Genomic DNA, 20,594 nt, shown 5'->3' with positions numbered 1-20,594 from the left:
TTTGGCTCCAAATAGTAGAAATAGTTCATTTATTATACATTATTTTGAAAATTCTGGTTTATCTTTCCAATTTCCCATTTTTAAGCCAATTGAGAGAAATATTAGTCCATTAATGATAGATACAGATGGTGTCCATCTGGTATCCATCTTTAACTCTAAGAATGGAGGCATAAGGACACACTGAAACATTAGACTTTCAAAATTAGATGCAATCTAACAGCTCAAGGAAAATGTTATTTGATCCATTATAATTTTTTTCTAATACTCATATTTCAAACAAGATAGAGGATAATCATTTTTTTCTGAAAATAAAGAGTTGTAATTTTAAGTCCACAATTTTTTCCTACTCTAAACCCAATAACAAATATCAAAATCATTAATACAAACCAATTTTTCACTACAGCTTATCTCAAAAATCTATTGGTAATCATCAACATGTGGACATCTAGAGTTTTATTTCTGGTGTATTAACTCTTTGCCTATGGAAAATTCAAGTATTTCAGACTGGAATGTAACTAAATTAAAAAAAAAAAAATCAGTGCTCCATAAAAACCTTATTTTGCATTGGGTCCTAGAGAGAAAAATTATCTTGTTTCTCAGTCAGTGTCACTAGTCATCATAATTATGACTTAAATTTTATTGGGTTTATTTTCCCAAACTAGAATATGCCATTATAATGCCCTTCAGGGATACTGTAAAGATATAAGGATGATTTCAAAACCAATTTAGGCACTCCTAGAGGAAATGTTAAACACAAAGATACACCATGCATTTAATAAGAAAAACAATAATAAACATTTCAGAAATAAAATTTTAAAACATTAATAAATAATTTAAACAAACACTTTCATGAAGACAATGTATAAAATGCAGAATGACAATAGCAATAAAAGCTTTGGTAAATTTAATGGTGATTTTTAAAAAAATATCTAAAGGAAATAATATATTCTGTTGTCAGTGAAAACTTTTTAAATTGTTAGATTTTTATATAGACTTTCTCATGCATATATACTGGCTTCTATTAACAATGTTGCTGCTAAATTTAGATTCTGCTTCTGTGTGTGTGTGTGTGGGGGGGTATATGTGTGTCCTTCAGTTCTTTATGCTGAAAAATGTTAAAAGTTATTTTTTCAGCCAATATTACCATATCTCAAAAATATATAATGTTTTCTAGTTTTATGTCATGTACTTGTCACTGTGTATGATGATTACACAATTTTTTAAAAAAATGTTGTACTTTTAATTTTTGTGGGTACATAGTAGGTATGCATATTTGTGGGGTACATGAGATATTTTGGTACAGGGATGCAATGCGTAATAATCACATCATGGAAAATTGGGTATCCAACCCTCAAGCATGTATCCTTTGTGTTACAAACAGTACAATCGTACTTTTAGTTATGTTGAAATGTACAATTAAATTATTATTGACTATAGTACCCCTGCTGTGCTGTCAAATACTAGGCTTTATTCATTCTTTCTAACATAGTTTATTTCTCAATATTCTCTCCACCTTTTGAAAACCTAAGAGGTATTTATAAGAAATTAAAGCATTTTTAAAAATGAAGTTATAAAGGCTTATTCTTGAGAGCTTTTAAAATTAGGTTAATTCCCGGGAGGCGGAGCTTGCAGTGAGCCGAGATCGCGCCACTGCACTCCAACCTGGGCGACAGAGCGAGACTCCGTCTCAAAAAAAAAAAAAAAAAAAACAAAAAAAAATTAGGTTAATTACATCAAATTTCTTTACCCTCCACAGATTTCATTTCCCTTACAACCTCTCTCTCTCTCTCTCCCTCTCTCTCTCTCTCCCTTTTGTTTTTGTAGAGACAGGGTCTCACTGTGTCAGCCAGGCTGGTGTCAAACACCTGACCTCAAGCAATCCTCTTACCTTGGCCTTTCAATACAGGCATGAGCCACCACACCCAACCTTATACTTTATCTACCGGAAGTTGCTTCCATTTTTCCTAATGTATTATTTTTTAACAAATTATTTTTTGTTAATAATAAAACAGAATCTACCAGATGACACAAGTATCAATGTATAAATACATATACAGAACCATAGATTTTGGAATACTGCATAACGAAAGAGACCATAGAAACCACCTAGATTTTTTCCAGTAAATACCTGAATGGCATCTAAAATTTTTATTGCATACGTCAGAAATATAGGAGAGAAGGAGAGACAAAAATAAATGAGCTGAGTCCCAGATCCTTGCTAATGAATGGGAAGAAATAAAGTCAAAACCCTGGATATTGTTCCCTCCTGGGTCTGGACTGTCATTGGGAGATGTTGATTAGGTCCAACACCTACCTACCCTTTATAGATAAAGAAATTAAGTTCCAAAGAAGTCATGTGACTTTCACAAAGCCATACAGAAGGTGAGTAGCACATTCTTTCACTCATGTACTACATATAGCTGTGAAAAGAACAGAAAAATTAAAATATTCTGATGAAAGACTTAAAAAAATCCACACAAAAGCTTTTCTATTAGTTTGTTGTTCCTTATATCTGTTGTATTTAGGATAGTGTATGCCATATACCAAGTAGTTATCAAATATTTGCTGAAAAGATAAAGAAAATAAATACAAACATACAGAAACATTGCTTCCTTTAGGTAGCACTTACCGCTGAATCCTTAGAGCAACATTGTATATTTATTCTTAATTATAATAAACGTGAATCACCAGAAAAACATCCAGTTTCAGTCAGTATCTCTTTCTCTTTTTTTAATGAAGAAGACGTCACAGTATATTGAAAGCAATTTTTTTGAAAATGATTAAAAACTCTTAAACTTACTTAAATGTGAAAATTATCTCAAAAGTCTATTATGCTGTAAATCTTCTATAATAAAGGTAGAACAATGAAATATGATAAACATGTTAAATAATATAAATTATAATTTATAATTATTATTATAACTCTTAAGTTTTAGATACAAATATTAAAAACTGCTGTCAACACTTGGCATTCTACATAAAACACTATCATTAGGAAAACTATTTTGCTATTATGCTTTGTATGTTTTTGTTTGTTCTTTTGTTTTCTAGTTTAACACTTTATTCAATGGTAGGAATTTCTACCTACTCATAAATACTTAAGATATGAAATGATTTATTACTTTAAAAAATAATAAAAAGAAATAGCTCATTAGTGAGATGCTTAACTTCCAAAAATTTTAATTTAATGGAAATTGTGCTAAAGGGATGAAAATGTGATTTCATTTTGACATATAGTTTTATGAAAAAAATTAAGGCACAAAAGTAGAATATGAAAAAAATATTATGGAAGATGAGGAAGAAGAGGAAAGAAAGCAGAAAAGTAGGGCAAACAGGAAGAGAGAAAATTATGAAGAAAAAATTTCTGACCTCATAATTTTATAAATCAATATTGTAATTAGATGAACATCTGAAAGAGCATCATTTATTAAAAATTAAAATCATGAAAGAAAAAAAGGTTGTTTTTTTTTTTTTAAATATGACCATAAGAAAAAAATAAGCTACTCCCCCAAAAAAGTGCGGATGATTCCTGAAGCTTTTGAAAATGTAAATCCAGGAGGAAAGACGTAAGCAACTAGGTGACCTAATTCCATGTCCTGAATCTGACTTTTCCTGGCTCTATGATATTGGCAAGTGAGAGGACTTCTCTTCACTTGACATTTTTTTTTTATCTCTACAAAGGGAAAATTATAATACCCAACTGATAAGAAAACTGTAGGTTTAAATAAAGTGGTTATAATATTTTAAAGTTTAAGAGGTGAAACAAACAGCTTAAAACAATCTGAAACATAATAAGCAGTAAATGTTGATATTATTATTTAATCTTTAACCTCAAATTGAAATTTTGAGATGAAGATTGAAGATTGAGATGAAGATTGAAGATTGAGATGAAGTCAGAAGATTGCCACAAAGCTAACAAAAGCAGTGATTCTGGATTCTTTGCTCGTAACCATTACGTAATTCAGCCTCCCTGAAACTAGAGATAACAGGAAAATTGTTACCAGGGTCCTTTCTTCCAGGGCTTCCATGATGGTGGCGGGTCACTTCCAAGATGGCGGCAAGCCTCTTGTTCTCTGACTGGGGGTTCTTGGCCTCACAGATTCCAAGGAATGGAATCTTGGGCCATGCGGTGAGTGTTATGGGTCTATTAGAAGCCCTGGGTCAAGGAAGAGAACCCTGGAATCCAGCGACTAGTGTTCAGCTCAATTAGGACGAACCCAGGCACTTAGCCATGCAGGAACAATGGCAAGTCTTTAGCCGGATAGGGAGAGGCAATGGGTGCCTCCCTGGATCAGGAGCACAGCAGACACCTTACTAGATCTAGAGGGATGGAAGTCAGTGGCAGTTCTACAAGGGCGGCAAACAGCAGCAGTGGACTGTGAGCGAAAGCTCAGCTTGAGAGGTAACAAACATGGACCAGAAGAGTGTGCAGTTGCAAGATTTAATAGAGTGAAAACAGAGCTCCCATACAAAGGGAGGGGACCCAAAGTGGGTAGCCTTTGCAGTTGCAATGCCTGGGTTTATATTCTGATCATTGTCCCTCCCCTTGTGCTCTCAGGTGATAGATGATTGGCTATTTCTTTACCTCCCATTTTTTGCCTAATTAGCTTTTTAGTGAGCTCTCTTTACTACCTGATTGGTCAGGTGTGAGCTAAGTTGCAAGCCCCATGTTTAAAGGTGGATGTGGTCACCTTCTCAGCTAGGCTTAGGGATTCTTAGTGGGCCTAGGAAATCCAGCTAATCCTGTCTGTCAAAATCAACCTGAGCTTTATGTAGGTAAAACACACAAACCACCTGAATCGGTATTTGACAGGTGTGACTGGGGATACAACAGGGCAGTTCCTCCATATTTGATACAATTTAACCTAATTATTTATAGAATGCCAATGACATACCACCAACTGTACAGTGGTGTTAAGAGTGGAACTGATGGCCTCTACGTATGGTGAACCTCCTTTTCACAGGAAACTTGATGTGATGCCTGTGTCAGAGATATTTGAACCAGAGTGACTCCATCTTGAGTGAGAGCTAGGAAAAATGAGGCTGGGACTTGCTGGGCTGCATTCCCAGAAAGTGGACCACCATCTGACAGAAATCGCATAGGAAAGGAGATAGGGCCACATGTCCTGAAGATTCCTGGCAACTCTAAAATGTTCTGAAAAGCCATTCAACCCAGGTTACATATGACCTCTTTTTTTTGTAATGAAAATTAAGTTAACATCATATACAGCATTACAAAGACTCTCCAAATATCTCTAAAGAACCAATTAGTTTAGAAACCATAAACACACTAATTATAAGCAAATATACAATTTTATCTATTCCCTGAAGCAGGTATAATCTATGATTGGTAATAGTTAGCTAATAGGCTCTACACTATGAATGTGAAAATAAAATAAAATCTGGAGGGCTTTATGAAGACTCCTCAGACTTCATTAATCCAGATGTTGCTTTCCTAAAGTTAGTAATATTTTATTGAAGAACAAATTTTTCTGATGGTGCAACTACCCAACAGACATTGCTCTTTCATCAGAAAGTCACTTAAAGATATTTGGGGTGTTTCTACCTGCTCACCCTTGCCTAGGTGAAAACCAGCGATTTCTCCTTCTCACAGATGAAAACTGCCTATAGATAAGACCTATCAGTCTGAAGTGACTAGATTTATACCATCTGTTAGCTCACTCCTTTCCCTCCTTACTGCGTGCTTACAGAAAGTAAAAAAAAAAGTGGGTATATGTGTTTTCTTTTTTCTTCTGTCCTCCTCCCCACCACCTCCCACACACACCCCCATGCCCAGTAAATATGTGTGTGTTTTCAAATGCAAAATACAATGAAATTTCAAATTAAATGCCCTTTAGAGACAAATTTACCCGTTTGAGTTCTGCCCACCGCCTGGGGCTACTAAAAACCAAAACAGGATGTTTTTCTCAAAGGAGTGACTGGCTTACCTTATTTTCTCATCATAAAGATCAACCACCCACCTGGGTGTCACTATTTTTCTCCAGAGGAAGAACAATTAAGATTCAATTTAGGTCACTTAAATCTCCATGTTTAAAAGTCCTTCAAAAACCTGATGGTTCTCAGGAATCTCTGACAACCGTTACATGCAATTTCTGATGTTTGCCATTCCTTCACAAGTGTCTCCAATGCCCCAAATTAGTTGTACTCTTTTGTCATCATTTTAAGAATAATTTAGGGCTACTGATTTATTTAAGACTAAATCCCAGCACTGTTTATTCAGAACTCTCTAACAAAAAATAATGAACTCGTATAGTGTTCTCTAAGAGTGGATGTTATTGTTTTCCCTTTGCAGAAGAAAAAAAAAAAAGATACAGCAACAATAGTGGGCTATTCCAAAGTCACAGAGCAAATCAGGAAACAATACACCATTTCTGGCATTTTTTAAAAATTGCTTTTTTAGACAGAGTCTTGCTCTGTTGCCAGGCTGGAGTGTAGTGGTGCAATCTTGGCTCACTGCAACCTCCATTTCCCGGGTTCAAGCAATTCCCCTGCCTCAGCCTGCCAAGTTAGCTGAGACTACAGGTGCATGCTACCACACTGGCTAATTTAATTTTTTTTGTATTTTAGTGGAGATGGGGTTTCACCATGTTGGCCAGGATGGTGTTGATCTCCTGACCTTGTGATCTGCCCACCTGAGCCTCCCAAAGTGCTGGGATTACAGGCGTGGGCCACCGTGCCCAGCCAATATTTTTTTTAAATACTGAAAAACTTTGAAGAAAAAGTTCTTAAGGTTTAAGATATAGTTATAAGGCAGGATTCAGGATCTACTCTAGTGTAGAAAAATAGATAACTTTCTCAGCCTTTCTGATTTTTATTTTTAACATTTTTGTTATTATTAAAGTATTCCAGCTTTTGTAAAGTTTTAGGAAAGTCTTCCTGAAGAGATCAGCAAATTCTGTCTGCAAAGTCTTCTGAATCTTTGGTTAATAAGAGCAGAAGTCTGAATCCTTGCCTCTGTTGCTGCCACTTCCCAGCCACGTTCAGTCTTGCAAAACTGGAAATTTTACCATAGTGGGTCTGACCATGAACATAGAAAGCTACCAGATAGACAGACTCAGGGGTTAGGTGGAAGCTGAGAAAAGAAAATAAGTTTTATCTGAGGAATGCCAAGTCCTTTTCAATTATCAGGCTCAGAGAGACATTAAAATGAGAAAGCAATCATGTCCTGCTTTCCATCTTTTCAGCTATGTATTCATCTCTTGAAACTGCTTTCTATTGCCAGAAGTAGCCATAAACTAACCAATAATGCCACACCTGATACTACAACCCCCCTATGGCTTAACAATGTATAGCCAATCAATAGTGTATGTAATTTTAATGTAAATTCTTAATAAACAACTCAGGAACTACCTCTTCTTTCTCTTTAAAAAACCACGCTGCTACTAATCAGAGTCTTTATTCAGAGAAACTTGAATCTGTTTTCCTGGGTTGCAATCCTCAAGACTGGCACAAAAACTTTCTACTCATATTGATTCTACCTCAGCTTCTTTTTTTCAGGTCAACACATCTGGCATATGTTGACAGGACTCCCTTTAGCCCTCTGGTGTTTGCCTCTGAAAGTATTACTCTGTAAACTCATAAACTGTCTTCAAAAGTCCCATTGGGTGTTAGGGGTGAGTTCTCCTGAATTTGGAACTCTGACTCTAGACTTTTTATTTGGGCTGTTTTCAAACCCTGCCTTTCCTTTAAGAGTGAAGACTTTGATTTCTTTCTCTGGATATGATATTCAGGGAAAGAGCTCTGCAGAGAAATGCCTTTTTTTTTTCCTGCCTTTCTTTCACAGTAGAGGTTCTAGTCAAGTCTGCTCAAGGTTTTTCCACCTCTATCTCATAGCAGAAGTTTGGATCAAAGGCTTGGCAGTTATGGACTACCATAGCAGTTGCACAGCATACTTTTAAGATTGCAACAGTTTTCTATTACTTGACAATTCAGACTTAGACTTTATTTGTGACCAATCTTTATTAGTTTCTAACTGAAGTGTACCTCCTTTTGCTCTTCCAGACAGGTATAATATGAGAGTCTGGGTCCCCCATATCTTGAGCACTCTGCTATCACCTAGTGGTTAGGGATAGTCAAAGATACATTAAACTTCAACCTTAAAATGTTACAGTCTCACCAATGTACCATAATGTAGCAGCCTCTCATTATGAGGTATCACCCAGAGTTCTTTGTCTTATGACCAAGAGAATTAAGGAGCATGGACACAAAGGGTGAGTGAGGTTGGAGTAGAAGTATAATAAGCAAAAGAAGAAAGCTCTCCACCACAGCCAGGGGGCCTGGAAGAGGGTTGCCATGTTTATAGTGAATGCAAAGGCTTTTATAAGTAACTGATGAGGACCGGGTATCTTATTTGCATAAGGTATGAATTTCTGGTAGCTCCACCCCAACCTCATAGTGCACATGTGGGCCCTTAACTTGAGTTACTACATATTGCTTTGTTCTCCTTACTGCATATGTGTCAGGGGACAGAGTTTTCCATTACAGGCATGTCTGGGCAAGTCATCTGTGTAGCCTTTCTTATATTTGCAGCTGTGGGCATGTCTTAGGTAGTAAACCCCCCTGTGCAAGTTCCCTTATCTGTTCCTGCAGGCTATTCTTTTATTTGAAATAATTTAACTGAGGACCCACCCTAACTGCCTGCCTGACCAGTTTCTTCCTTTCTCCTCTCTCAACAACACATCCTCAGCTTTTGTCACTTCTGAAAAGTTCCCAAATTATGGAAAAAAATCCATCTTCAAAATCTGAACACTTTTTTTTAGAAACACCAGTTGGATTTATGTATAATACATATGAAGCACCCTCTTGTAGTTATCTAGGAAATTAGATATGCCAAGATGGTCATAGGCAACAATGATGAAAAATGGGGATTTTTAAAATACCTAAAATAATTTGTTTGTGTACACCATTGTAAATAGCTGGTTTTAGAACCAGACAAATTGGAGACTTCCAATTTCACCTAAAAACGTCTTTTTAAAGAAATACTTTTTTTTTTCTTTATTTGGGAAGCAGAGGCATTGACCAGCACTTGGCTTTAAAAAGTTCTAAAAGAAATCATGAAAAAAATTGCCTCCATTCAAGAGGTAAACAAAAGGATATTTGAAATATTAAAAAAGACTTCAGAGGCTTTCTCCCTTTCTCCTACAACTGCTCCTTCTCCTTCTACCCGTGTGAGCTCAGCTCATCCCTCTCTACTTGTTCCATTGGCTCCCATGCATCTCTTAGGCATGGGAAAGTTTTAGGAAATTCACAATGCACATATTTCTTCTTTTCAGAAAAGGGAAATAAATTTAAATCTAGAACAGAAGAAAAGTGGAACAATGTCAGAATAGGAATAATATTCCTGTTATGAACACCAAATATCTGAGAAAGGTCTCAGTTAATTTAGAAAGTTTATTTTGTGAAGGTTGAGGATGCATGCCCATGACACAGCCTCAGGAAGTCCTGGTGACATGTGCCGAAGGTGTCAGAGCACAGTTTGGTTTTATACATTTTAGGGGGAAAAGAGACATCAATCAACATATATAACATGAACATTTATTTGATCTGGAAAGGTGGGACAACTCGAAGCAAAGGCCAATACAACTTGAAGTGGGGAGGTGGCTTCCAGGTAATAGGTAGATAAGAGGCAAATGGCTCCGTTCTTTGGAGTTTCTGATTAGCCTCTCCAAAGGAAGCAATCAGATATGCATTTATTTCAGTGAACAGAGAGGTGGCTTTGAATAGAAGAGGCAGGTTTGCCCTAAGCAGTTCCCAGTTTGACTTTTCTCTTTAGCTTAGTGATTTGGGGGACCCAAGATTTATTTTCCTTTCACACTGTGATTATATAAATGCCAATTCAATAACTTTTTTTCTAAAGCAGAACAAATGAATGACACTGACTTATTGACCCGATATCAGACAATATTACGTAAATCATATAATGTCATTGAAATGCTAATGTCCAGGAAATTAGCTAAGCAGCATTTCAGCTGAGATCAGGTCTGAAACAAGTTAAAATCCTTAAAATGCTGAAACTGCCTACTTTGGTTCTCCTATATAATTTATTTTGAAAAAACAAAATAAAACAACAACAACAACAACAACCCTTTCCCTTGTGATCTAGTGATTGGGATTCAGCACTTTTACTGCTGCAGCCTGGGTTCAATTACTGCTAAGGGAATAAATACTATTTGTTTGAAATTGTTTGAATAATTATTCACTTTTAGAGATACCTATTTGTTATTGATCCTCTTCCCTTCCATGAACAGCTTGATTTCCTGTCTTTTTTCCATTTATGAGGCATATGGGGCTTTTGAGCCTTCATGCATAGGTGCTCAGATGAGAAGCTGAGATTATAGAAAACATGGCTGGACATTAATGTGGGTTGGACTCCATTTGCAGCTAGTGAAGCTTCCTTTCCTTGAGCTATTTTGTGAGTAGTTTTGGATGTTGTGAGAACTGTTTTTTGCTTATTTGAAGATGCCTCATGTATCCTGGATTAAGTTATAACCTTGGTTAAGTCTTATTGGTTTTGATGAGTTGCTAGAAAGGGGATCTTTGATTAAAAAAAAAAAAAAAAAGTTCAAGAGCCAGGAATATCAACTGTTTGTCCTGGCTAAAATGTGATAAGAGTTTTGAAACAAATTTTTTTTTTTTTTTTTCAAAGAGTGCTGTGGTCAAAAGTTACCTTAATCAAAAGCTGATATTCAAGCTCTTCTTTTGTCTTTGCTATCTTTGCTACCACATGAAAAGAGTTACAGGAGAATTCTAATGACTCAGACTCCTTACAGGACACAGAAAAGGAACTACAGGCCACTTTTTTAAGGTCTTTTTTCTTCCTTGGAGTCTCAAGAATCATGGACAGGTTCCTTTCAGCTCTAAAATCCTGCTATTTTTTGTATTCCATTGCCTGATCTCTTTGGCTTTTGAGGTAGCAGAGATTATGTTGCACTGTGAGAGAATACTTGACCTTTGTGTATGTGATGGCTGGTGAGCTATAGGTGAGAGCTGCAGTCTTGCAAGTGGCTAATAGTAGTTGTTTACGATGAATGATTATTACTGCAGGGGGTTACTCTGTGGGTTTTGTTTTGTTTATTTGTTTGTTTGCATGTTTAGATAAAGGCACAGTTAAACACTTAGATAAATGTCTTTGTAGTGAAGCATATTGTGACAGCATTGCACGGCCCAGTCCCATGGCATTTCACTCTTTGTGGGGACTCTCTTTTCAGAGTAAAAGTGGAATCCTTGATTTTTAAAGATCTAGATGCTTTGCCTTCTAATGGTGCCTGCTTTTCACATTTTTAAATTACTAGCCCCTAAAGACTGCACATATATAAATTATTAGGCTGCACATATATAAATTATTAGGCTCTAAAAAGTGCAAATGCTTTGCTGGCCTTCCTTAATGGGCTCCACCCTGAGCTCAGTGGTCCAGTTGCAAAATAGACTAAACTAAAAGCTACTAACCTCAATAAAATTGGTCTTCTTATGAAACCCTTTTGTAAATTCCTATGATTTTGTACTACCTTGTTTTTTGTTTTTGTTTTTGTTTTTTCTTTTTTGAGATGGTTTAGCTCCTGTCACCCAGGCTAGAGTCCAATGGTGAGATCTTGGCTCACTGCAACCTCTGCCTCCTGGGTTCAAGCGATTCTCTTGCCTCAGCCTCTTGCACAGGTGGGATTACAGGTGTGTGCCACCTTGCCAGGCTAATTTTTGTATTTTTCATAGAGATGGGGTTTCACCATGTTGGCCAGGCTGGTCTTGAACTCCTGACCTCAGGTGATCTTCCTGTATTGGCCTCCTAAAGTGTTGGGATTACAGATATCAGCCACTGCACTGGGCCTGGCATTCTTTTTAATCTTCTTCAACCTATCACATATAAACTTCTTGAAAAAGCTTAAATTCTGTCAGTGCTTTGAGGTGTAAATTTGCTACCCCATTTTCCCTAAACATCTGTAAGGACTTTGCCCATGTGTGACAGGTAAATTTTAAACATTTCTACTTAGAAAGGCACAGTGTGAATACAATTATCCTTTTAAATTAGTGAGTTACTGGTCTCATGGCTAAAATTTTAAAATCAAAGCTATAAAGTCATTATGTGTTTTTGTCTGTATTATGAGTGCATGTGTAAATATCTGTTTATATATTGCTATATGGCACCATTGATTTATAATACATAAGCACTCATAAATTAAAAACCTATTCAAATGCTTTTCAAACCTCTTAAGTCAAATTTATGACTTTAATAACTTTTGGTAAATATAGTTTTAAAATTGTTAGTAAAGTGAAATAGAAATGGCTTCAGAATTTCATTTAGATATTTTTGCCTGGGTCTATTGGTAAGTAAAGTTTATACAGTCTCTGTTAAAAGTTTTAAGGTTGTAAAGTTGTTGCTTTTTTGACATTTGTAGATACTTGCTTCATTTGTCTGTGAGCTTATGTCTTTTTATTTGAGCTTTTAAATTCTGAGGCCTAGACAAGTGGCCATGGTGAGGCCCGAGGCACTGCCTGAGCTCCATTCTCCCTGGACAAACTTTGCCACTTGGGCAGGCTGGGATGGGTCAGATATTCCATGCATTGTCTCCAAAGCTTTGACCTTTGTCCTAGGCTCTGCATCTCATGCATAATTAAAATTTCTAACTTTCTAGGGTTTCCACTGGAAATTAGGATAACTAAGAGTTAACATTGAAATACATATATATAATTAAAACTACTAGATATAAGAGATACAATTTTATATAATGAATATATACAGAAAGTAAGATGGAGAGCTAGGCATGGTGACTCATGCTTATAATCCCTATGCTTTGGAAGGCCAAGGCAGGAGGATCACTTGAGTCGAGGAACTTGAGACAAGCCTGGGCAACATAGTGTGACCACGTCTTCAGAAAAATTGTAAAAATGAGTTGGATATGATGGTGCATATCTACAGTCCTGAATACTTGGTAGACTGAGGCAGGAGGATCACTTGAACCCAGGAGTTCAGGTTACAGTGAGTTATAACACTATTGCACTCCAGACTTTGCCTCTGAAAAAAAAAAAAAAAAAAAAAAGGAAAGAAAAAAGAAAATGTGAAAGTTGAGAGAGGAATTTTTTTCTTTTTAAATGAAAGAGAATGTTGTGTGGTGGTCAAAATGATAAGGGAGAAGAAACATAAATTTTTTCTTAACTAGAATGCCAATATGAAAAAGAAAGTACAGGACAAAACTCAATTATTAAGCAACTTGTATAAAAATTGTGAGAAATTAATCTACTAAAAATTTTGTGAGTGGTCAACTTGGCTAAAATTAGAAGGAGATTATTTAGTTTTTCTAAAAGTTGAACATTAATATCAAAATTACACTGAGACAGGGCCAGAGTGAGTGCTCCTATGTCAAAATAACAGGGTGTTCTTGATTTGCTCTTTAATAGAAAATTGTCAAAGGTTATAAAAGGTTTATAAAAATATTATTTTGTGCACTCAAAACTGAGATTGGACATATGTGTTTACAAAGTTTTATTAAAATTAGCTTTAGCATTAATAATATATGGATGAAAATGTAAAAGTTGGTTTTCTCTTTAGAACAAAACTTTTTGAAGTATTAATAAGGATAATAAAAAACAATTATTCACCTTTTCAGTAAAAACAAAAAAGAAAAGATTCTGTCAGTCTCATGCTATCTTTATTAGATCTTCTGACTATTTGGAAAACAGTATATTCTCTATCAAAAAGTAAACATTTTTTGCTTTCTGAAATCTTTGAATTATCACAGTGGCTAAATAAATGACTATTTTTTGTTTGTTTGTTTGTTTTTACAGTGGCCTGTGATCCTATTTTGATCAACTGTTTTAAACCTTTAATATTTAACACATTTCCCAAAATCAAATTCTAATTATAAAATTTTCTTTTCAAAAACAAACCAAAAAAACCCTGCAAGTCCAACACAGCTGTTTTGGCTTATTTAGGATGTTAAAATCATATGGAAAGCATTATTAAATAAGAAATGGTGTTTAACTTTATTTGATTTATACTTGTATGGATATTTTATTAATATGTGTTCCAAAATTGTATGAGATTCCTAAAATTCTGATATGTTTTTGTTTATTTTGTGAGTTATAATGAAACCGTTGTATGCAACAGGAATAATCAAATTTTTCTTGTCAATTACATCTTTAAACATGGCTATTCTAAGTATTTTGTCATCTGCAGAAAATAATTGTTTTACTTTGGATTCTTCTCAAAATCAGTTTACAATCAGCTACAGTCCAAAATTGGCCTTTTCTTCAAGGAAATATAAGGAAAAGAATCCTGACAAATACTCTTAAATATAGGTTTCAGATAACTTTGGAGATTATATTATGAGACTAAGTAAAAACCTTCAGATCTAATAAATAGGTTTGTTCATAACGAGTATGATCCCACCATCAAGCAGAACAAGAGTTAATTATATGGGATACAACTGATAGAGTACTAAATTGATTTTCATGACTTTTTATTTGCAACATTGCTGATTATTTTTATATTTTGTTTTCCAGAGCCGAGAAAACATTTTTCTTTTGAGTTATAACAATCATAGCTTATAACAATTGGGAAATGTATACATTAGTGAGTGAAATTGAAACATCTATCATTCTTTCTACCTGATCTCTCCAAAATTTGCAAACTATTCTCAAGTATTCTTATGTTATCACAATCTTGAAGTTATTTGCATAAGCTCAAAAAGAAGCTACTTTCTGTAACAAGGCACAATTGAAGACTTTGGCTATTTTACCAAGGCTTTACTGGAATGGCATATTTTCAGATATGACCAGACAGTTTTGAGGAATTGAGGCTGACTTCATGGAGCTGATAAAGAGCGTATTGGAAAGAATGGCCTTGTACCTTGTCTACATGATTGCCTTTCAAAGGTTCTGCCTATGCAGAAAGTAAAAAAAAAAAAAAAAAAAAAAATCACTTTCCAACAGGTGTGGGAGCCCCAGGATATTTGAGGAACTGATATGGTTTGGCTGGGTACCCACCCAAATCTCATCTTGAATTGTGGTTGCCATAATCCCCATATGTTGCAGGAAGGACCAGGTGAAGATAATCGAATCATGGGGGCAATTTCCCTCATACTGTTCTTATGATAGTGTGTTAGTTCTCATTATACCTGATGATTTTATAAGGGAATTCCCCTTTCGCTGGGCGCTCATTCTCTCTCCTGAGGTGCTTTCTGCCATTATTTAAGTTTCCTGAGGCCTCCGCAGCCATGTGGAACTGTGACTCAATCAAATTTATTTTCTTTATAAATTATCCAGTCTCAGGTATGTCTTTATTAGTAGTGTGAAAACAGATTGATACAGGGCCCTTGAGAAGAAAGGAATTCACCAAATTCATCCAGGTATTACAGGTACAATCTAATGGTGAATCTTCATTTTGGATTCCTACCCTTGAGACTTTTAAAAGTCAAATCTGCAATTTCTTTTTTTTTTTTTTTGAAACGGAGTCTCGCTCTGTAGCCCAGACGGGAGTGCAATGACTAGATCTCCGCTCACTGCAAGCTCCGCCTCCCGGGTTCACGCCATTCGCTTGCCTCAGCCTCCCAAGTAGCTGGGACTACAGGCGGCGGCCACCACGCCTAGCTAATTTTTTGTATTTTTTGTAGAGACGGGGTTTTACCATGCCAGCCAGGATGGTCTCGATCTCCTGACCTCGTGATCTGCCTGCCTCAGCTTCCCAAAGTGCTGGGATTATAGGCGAGAGCCACCACGCCCAGCCACCAAGTGTGCAATTTCTTATAAGAGTTACAGCAAAGACAAATAAAAACAGCCGATATGATCAATCATTATCTTTTTCCACTTAATTATGTAAATAATCAGGCTTAGTATAATAATAAGATGTATTATGCAAGTAAATCGATCCTACTGAAATTAATCTTTGGTAAAAATGGGGGCTGGAGAGAGAAAAAAATATTTTTCAGAAGAAAGCTATAGTAGATCAATTATTGGATTCTAACATTGTACATGCTTTTTAGTTTTTATTATTTTCCAGCAATTGGAGTTAAAACCCGAATTGTATGCTGGCTACAACAAATCTCTAAAAAAGGACCAGTTTTTTAACTTTATTCATGATTTTAGTTGACTGCCCCAAGGGAATTTTTTTTTTTTTTTTTTTTTTTTTTTGAGACGGAGTCTCATGCTGTTGCCCAGGCTGGAGTGCAGTGGCGCGATCTCGGCTCACTGCAAGCTCCGCCTCCCGGGTTCCCGCCATTCTCCTGCCTCAGCCTCCTGAGTAGCTGGGACTACAGGCGCCCGCCACCACGCCCGGCTAATTTTTTGTATTTTTAGTAGAGACAGGGTTTCACTGTGGTCTCGATCTCCTGACCTTGTGATCCGCCCGCCTCGGCCTCCCAAAGTGCTGGGATTACAGGCTTGAGCCACCGCGCCCGGCCGGAATTTTTTTTTTTTAAAATTCTGAAATACAATTTGCTTTTTATCAAAATTCTTATGTATAGAATATTTCTACTGTGCATCTGTTTGGTTTCTGAGAAAAATAAATTCATGCTACTACAACATGTAGAGATGACTCCAACAGTGACAGCAGCTATAGATCAACCACTTTTATAGGACTATCCAGGATCGAGCCTTCCCAGTGATAAGGAATACCTTGACACTCAGATTTTGTTCATCAATGCTTTCAAGAAGAAAGATTTTTGATCAAAAGAGGAGAAATGAGAAAAGAACTTTTATCTTAGTAATGAGAGTCCTTCTAAATTACCAGGTTCAGAGAGATGTTAAAATGAGAGAACAATTCTGTCCTGGTTTCCCCTCTTTGAGCTGTGTATTCATCTCTTGTAAACTGCTTGCAATTGCCAGAAGTAGCTATAAATTAACGAATAATGCCACACCTGATATTACAATCTACACCTTATAACTTAACAATGTATAACCAATGAATAGCTTATATAATTTTAAAGTAAATTCTTGGTAAAGACCTCAGGAACTGCCACTTCTTTCTCTTTAAAAATTCACTTGTAACAGCTTTTAATAAGAATGTATATTGAGAGTAATTTGAAGCTATGCTGCTGGGTAGCAGTCCTCAAGCTTAGCTCCTAAAATGTCAACTTATATTAATTTTGCCTCAATTTCTTACTTTTAGGATGACAGGGTAGTGGGGCAATCTTCATATAACAAACAAGGAAGTCCAATACTCTGCTAGTCAGAAGTTGCAGTCTAGTTAGTGGTCAGTAGTATACCAGCAAGAAATGTAACAAGTGATCATGTAAATGAGAAAGCCATAGAAAGACGAAGTAAGCCTTGGCAGAGCAGAAAGGTATACACATATGCAGGAAGATGCATAGTAGTCTTGCAGAAGTAAAAGACAAATCAAACTTCAGAATTTGCTGAACATTCTGCATGAATGTTTGAATTTGCTCTTCAAACTCACTGATCTATCACAGGGGAGAGAAGTCTTATGGAGTTGGAGTGTTTGAGCACAGTCTTGAACAAAAACATTGGAATATGCAGACCCAAGAGTAACCCCTTGGAAGGTAAGTTAAAAATAATAATAAAAACTGAGAAGACACTTTCACAGCCACATACTACAGGGTAAACAGATGCTGCACTTTAAAAAAATCCAGAAAAGTTCATGAAACAACAAATACTCAGAAACAAAATCAGAAGTCATAGTTACTATAACACATTGTCTAAAATGTCCAGTATTCAACCAAAATATTAAAAACCATGTATAGGAGCAGAAAAGCATGAATTAGGGAAATAAAACAGTAATTAGACATTAACTCTTAGTAGGCCCAGATACTGAATATAGCAGAAAAAGAATTCAATGAATTTATTATAAATACGTTTAAATAATTTTAAAAACTATATTTGAAGAATTTAAGAAAAATGAGGTAACAATGATTCAACAGATAGGGTATCAAAGTATAACAAAAGAAGTTATAAATATGAAATTTTTAGAAGTGAAAGCTATAATAATAAAAATAAGCAATTCACTATATGGGATCGAGAACATATTTGAGATAGCAGAAGAAAGAATAAATGAACCTTAAGATAGATCACTGGAATTACCCAATCTATAGACTAGAGAGAACAAAAATAACTGAAAAAAAATAAACAGAGCCTCAGAAACTGCAAAATACTACCAAATGTACCAACATACGTTTAATGTGAGTCTTATAAATAAAGGAGGAGAAAAAGAAGCTACAAATACAGCTTTTGGGAAGACAAAATCTTTCCAAATTTATTGAAAAATATTAACCTACATATTTAAGAAGTGCAAGTAGCACCAGTTAGAATTAACACAAAGATATACACCTAGACACATAATCAAATACTTAAAAGCCAAACAGGAATATGAAATACTGAAAATGGAAAGAGAAGAAAGAGTTCATAAAGAAGTAATCAATAGCACAATTAATAGCTGATTTTACATCAAAAACAATAGATGTAAGGGATAGTGGAATGAAATATTGAAAGGAATTGATAGAAGAAAACTGGAAACCAAAAATTATATATCCAGCAAAAAGCTATTTTTCAAAAATAAATGCAAGTTAATGAAATTCTGAAAGTACAGACAGCAACACTCAAATGCAGAGGTAAGGATAAATAAGGAAGTTATAAATATGTTTGTCGATATAAAGGAATGTGCCACACACACTTATTTTCTTTTAAAAACAAAATTATTTTATTTAATGTAATAGTTACAGCACTACATTGCTGGGTTTTATACAAAAATATATGTAACAATATATGTAACATATTGATAATAACAGCACAAATAAGGAGGAGTAAATGAAGCTACATTGAAGGAAAGTTACTACAGTTTAACAAATTAAATTGACATTACTAAGAAGGTAATTCTCAGAAGTAAAAATGTATATTGAAACACCTAGAAGAGCCAATGATAAAATAATTTTAAAATATAGCTGAAAATCAATAGGAATAATTAAAGGAATATGCTAAAAAGTATTTGTTTAACATACAAAAAAAGGCAGTATGGGAAAAACAGAATAATTAACACAAATGAAACATACAGAAACAAAGTAGCAAAACAGATGTAACACTAATCATGTAATATGTTACACTAGTCAGCAAAAAGGCAGGTATTGCTATACTAAATAAAAAGCAAGATGCAGGAATTAAGGAGCCAAGATTGCTGCCTATATACAGCCATTAAGAAAGTCTCCCACAAACAGACTAGGACGTTGGGAAGACTGGCATACTCCAAGCAGATCTTTAGAGGGTAAGCATTAAGAGTAAACAGAAGGAAGATACAGACCCTGGGCTGAAGGAAGAGGAAGCTGGAGACCCTGCACAAGGCTGCCAAGCGCCAGGACTCATACCTTGCCCCCAGTAGCTCCTGGGGGAGAGATGAGTTGAACAGGTGAGGAGTGGCCTGCTCATGCAAGAGACTGCTGGAGTCCTAGATGCAGGAAAACCCCTTGACCATCCCACGAACATCTGAGCTGGCAAGGATTGCTGCATGGAGAGGTGGCAGGGTCAGGGCTCCAACCTGAGTGTAGTCCAGAGGGTTTGGTGTGGGAATGGCTGCAGTGGAGCATGCCAAAAGATATTCATACCCAACGCTCACTGTGCTCCTCTAGGTGACTTTCAACTTTGTTGACTGTTAGACCTGGACAGAGTAGGGCAGTATTGCCTGTTGGGCTGGCCAGTTTGGTCTGAGGACTCCCTTGTTTGACAGCCTCTCCTGGGGACCCAAGTGACTGTGTCCACCTGCAGCACATTCTCAGATACCCAACAAGGTGCCTCCTAGGGACATCATCATGGATTCTTTTCTGGCAGACTGCACCTAGTCATCTGACAATTCTAGCAGATGGCCTCAGCTGATGTGTACCCACCCACCCACAGCCTCCCCCAGGGCAATTCCCCCTAGCACTTTGCCAAGGCACACTTGCCCATAACTCACCCCAACTGCTTTGCTGACATCCACCTGCTGGTGGACCTTGACTCCCCTCCCATGCAGCTGTGAAACTGCCACTGGTGTGAGCATACATGCAGACACAGACCATTCTGTACCATGCCTGAGGGCATGTGTGCACCCCTCCACACTGCCACTGCTGTTACAAATGTGTGCGTGGACTCTGTCACCCTGCCCCCATCAGTGCCCTGTCCCCACCAACATGTGGGCACTCCACTTTGGCACTGCCACCAGCACAAGCACACACATAGATACTGCTGCCCCAGCCCAGCCAGCACCCCTTCCCAGCTGATGTGCATGCACTCTGCTGTGATGCTGCTGCTGCTGGCACATGTGAGTGAGTATGGATCCTTTTGCTACTGAGGAGAGAAAGCACTTTGGCCTGCACTCCCCATAGCAGTGTTATTGCCAGCAGACTGAGAACATCTCAGCCCCTCCAATGCAGCAGATTCCTAACCTTGAGAGGCCAGAGAAGAAAGATGAAGGCCTGGTACCAGCCCTCAGGGATAGAGCACACAGCCCAGGATTTTGGAGCTGACTCTTGGCTCCTTAAAAATTTTCATAAGCGAATCCAGTTAAGTGAACTCAACTATACCACAGTAAAACCATCAGGGCATAAAAGAATATCAAAGCAAAAAATCCCATCCAAAGGACAGCAATTTCAATGGTTCACACTTCT

The sequence above is a fragment of the Macaca thibetana genome, chromosome 6 (assembly GCF_024542745.1).
Source record: "Macaca thibetana thibetana isolate TM-01 chromosome 6, ASM2454274v1, whole genome shotgun sequence".
Taxonomy (NCBI): Eukaryota; Metazoa; Chordata; class Mammalia; order Primates; family Cercopithecidae; genus Macaca; species Macaca thibetana.
This window is presented reverse-complemented; position numbering follows the sequence as displayed.